Below are 3,795 nucleotides of genomic sequence, written 5' to 3'. Positions count from 1 at the left end.
ATGTGCCTTGCTAGGAAGGCAAGAACATGTGCTGTTGAAGTATGGACCCATGCTACAGTAACATACAATTCCTGTGCAGGATTATTAGGCTCTTTGTGAGGAGCAGACAAAATCCAAAGGGCAAAGATTCTATTGAATTTCGCTAAGAAACAGCCAACGAACAGCCAGCTGGTATCCAAGCTAGATACAAGAGGGAAACAAACTTCATTTCATCCTGCTATCAGCATAAAGTGTTTTTTTTTAATGGAATAACTAACGAAAAGTTGTAGTGCCCTATTTTATACACCTTGCCGCTTTAGTTACTGGCAAACTTAGAGGTAGTTATTTTGGGTTTGCTTGTCTAAATCCTGAGCTAGTAGGCACTTGTTGATCATTTGTCCGTTTAAAGTCAACTGTACAGAGCAGAGTGGGAGGCGTGGATTCACCGGGACACGGCCTGGGAACTGCTGCGGCGTCGGCCAGCAGCGCTGCTGGTGGCTTTGTGGCTGTTGCATTGCTGCTCGCGGATCTAGAGCAGTTTAAAACGAGGGTGTTTCCCAAATAAAGGCTGTAATTGAAAACCTGCTCATCCTTTTTCAGTCTCCTGCTAACGGAACTTGTTAATGATTATTCAGGTTCATGAAAAATGAATATTTTTTTTGGCTGCCGTGAATATTCCAGAAAAAGGATATTGCAATCATCTCTTTGATTCCATGACTAATACCTAAATCTCCTCCAAATCCCATATGAAGGGCTGTTTATCCCACGCCTGGAGGCTTACTTCTATTCTTAAATCTAAATCCAATCTTCCTCTTAGCAGGGGAAACTTCTTTCTTTCTCAAAAAAAAAAAATTCTTACTATTTTTGAGGGTGTATTTTTTTCCTATGTGTGTGTGTGAGAGAGTTGAATTCCCACCATGATATTCTGTTCCCAATATCCTCCTATATTTGTGTTTTTCAACCAAGGCCGTGCATCAGAATGAGCTGCGAAGGTTTCTAAAACAGATTCCTAAGCCGTAGTATCCTAGTCAGGTTTGTAGTTAGAAGGTCAGAGCTGGAGTCAAGGCTTTCACCTTTAAAAAATGTCCACAGACCATTGCTTACTGCTACGACCTTCCCCAAGAGTTGGCTTCATCCCATCTCTGGCTTCCTCATCTAATCTGTTTATCAGCTACCTGAGCCACAGCTCTTATGATACAAAAATCAAGATTGCACCATTAGAGCCAGGACAGAAACATCAGAAAAAAACAGCATCATTTATTAGTCATAGGCTTATAAACTTACTATTGTGAAAATAAATGGGTGTTTATATTTTGGTCTTCTGTTTTTAATGTTATTAAAAATGATTAGGAAAATGAGTATATCAAGAAAAGGCTTTTAAAATAGCATATGAAACTTGTTGAAATCCTTAAGTTAGGGAGGGTTCACAAAACAGTAAATATAAATACATATGACATATTTAATTACACTTTGGCTCCCATCTGACTCAGTAAGTCTGCAGGAGGCCCAGGAATCTGCATGCTTAATAACCACGGAGGGCACAGGTGGTCTTTGGACCACAGCTTGAACCAACTAACACTGTGCATCTTGGTTTTCCCCCTGATTTTTTTAAATCATTCTTGTTTTTAAACATTCCTGTCTGACAAATACAATTTTGTCTTTATGGTTGAAATATATGATCATTGAAAAACCAGATCTTACTCAAGATAAAGTGATTGTTTTATTTTTATATTACATTCCATCAAGAAGCCATGTCTCTTGATTTCTTTTGAAAACAGGAACTATTTTTTTTCAATTGTGCCTGATGCTTAAGAATTAATAGTGACTTGATTGGCTCAGGCTGGGACACCACCTCCGTGTGGTGGCAATGAATAAAGAATTGCAGGTTTAGTGTTTTATTTTTTAATATGTTTTTATTGGTTTTAGAGATAGGAAAGGAGAGGAGGGAAGAGAGAAAAAAAAAACATCAGTTGCTTGACTCTGGTATATGCCCCAACTGGGGACCAAACTTGTAACCTGGGCATGTGCCCTGACCAAGCATTGAACTGGTGACCTTTTGGTGCATGGGACAAGGTTCAGCCAACTGAGCCACACTGGCCAGAGCGCAGGTTTAGTTTTTGACCACTGAATTCACATACATGCTTGTGAAGGGCCGGCTCCCGAGATTCTGCTATAAGTAATTCTATTGACACAAGTGGTATTTGGAGGACTCTACAAGTTCATTTTCAGTGTAGGATTCTTTTCTTTATGGTGGTCCAATCTCAGCTCTATGTATAAGCACTAACATTCTATTCTTTGTTTTAAAATATTAAATGTGTAGTTTAAAGATTTTTACAAATGAACAAAAATATCAAGGTTGAGAAATGAAAGGAATAATGTTGACAGAATTTTCACCTTTTCCCAGTGGAGACATAATTATTATGATTCTAATCTCAAGGAATTATATTGTATTTTTTTATGCTTTAGTAGTATCAACAATGCCCTTGTTGGTCTGTCTTTTTATTTTTTTAATTATATATTTTAACCAACACAAAATGTATTTATTTAATATATTCATCACAGGGGCTCATCCAGAGACTTAACAAAAAACAGAAACAAAACATGCCATCACTGCTGCAGATACAGAGTTCTATACAGAAATCCACGCAAGGACAGGACACGTAAGGAAAACATAAAGACAGCACAGGGAGAGAGGCTGGACACCTGCCTTGCTTAGGTTTCTTAAAGGCTGTGGGGCTTTCCAGAGCTCAGCAACGTGTGTGTTCCGTGCTGTTGACGGGTTCCCTGAGCAGGCTCTGGTTGGAGAGCAGGATGGTCCTGATGTCATACAGGGCAGGCCGCTTGTCCTTCGGGATGGCCAGGCAGATGTTACCAGGGTTTTCATGTTGGGGTGGGAGCAGGGCCTGAGGGACTTCCCCGTGGATGCGTTGTACGGGGAGGCACTGGGGAGCCCTAGGGAGAGCTTACACCCTAGTTCTTCATATATTCTGCACACTGCTCCATGGATGGTCCCATCCATTTGAAAAGCTTGTCTGATTCAGGAAGGCAGAAATTCCTTTGCTGCCAGACATCAGGAGGGTCATCAGCTGCTGATGTGACTTACCTCTTGCCCACAGGACCCCAGGTGGGCGCCTCCCGGGCTCAGCTCCTTTACGAGCTGCAGCAACACTGGTGGCAGCTTCGTAGCAGTTCTGGGTCGCAGTTCTGGGTGGTGGTTCTGAGAGGCCATCTGGGCAGTGCTGGCAGGGACACAGGAACTTGGAGAACATGACTGCAACTCTTGGTCTGACTTTTTAAAATAAACTGTAGAAATGTTCTGTTCTGTAGGTAATAATATATCTCAGGTCTTCAGGATTTAGCAGTGTGCACTGAGGAATGTGTGCACAGGGCCGGCAGGCTGCTGGATGGCGCCTAAAGTCTTATTCTCCTACTGCTGCTCTCTTCGACCCCTTTGCATTTATGTTAACCAGTGGAAGGCGCACTTTTAACTTTAGAATATCTTGTGCAAGTCCTTTCCCTCGACGTAATGGTTACTCTTGCCTTTCATTTTGGTTTGATATAAAGGTTTATATACATTTGGTTGAAAGATACTTAAATAAGAATCAGGACATCGCCACACAAAGAAAGAATTACAGTATAAAATGCAGTATGAAAGGAAAGGCTGTTATTTTTGCAAAGGCTTACTTTATATTTGATGGGATATATGGAACTGAATTTATGATTTCAGAAGTAACTAAGGCCATAATTGCCCATCATGTCATACCTGTAATTTCATTAACATATAACAACTCCTCTTATTTATGGGAGAAATTTAGT

The 3,795-nt window shown here is 40.7% G+C and overlaps 1 pseudogene; it reads right to left on the bottom strand.

The window, feature by feature from the left end:
- Positions 1-321: 321 nt before the first annotated feature.
- LOC107526867 (ubiquitin-conjugating enzyme E2 C pseudogene) lies at positions 322-3,248 on the bottom strand (annotated as a pseudogene).
- Between the last annotated feature and the right edge of the window lie 547 nt (positions 3,249-3,795).

The sequence above is a fragment of the Miniopterus natalensis genome, chromosome 2, assembly GCF_054644295.1.
Source record: "Miniopterus natalensis isolate mMinNat1 chromosome 2, mMinNat1.hap1, whole genome shotgun sequence".
NCBI classification, from domain to species: domain Eukaryota; kingdom Metazoa; phylum Chordata; class Mammalia; order Chiroptera; family Miniopteridae; genus Miniopterus; species Miniopterus natalensis.
This window is presented reverse-complemented; position numbering and strand designations above follow the sequence as displayed.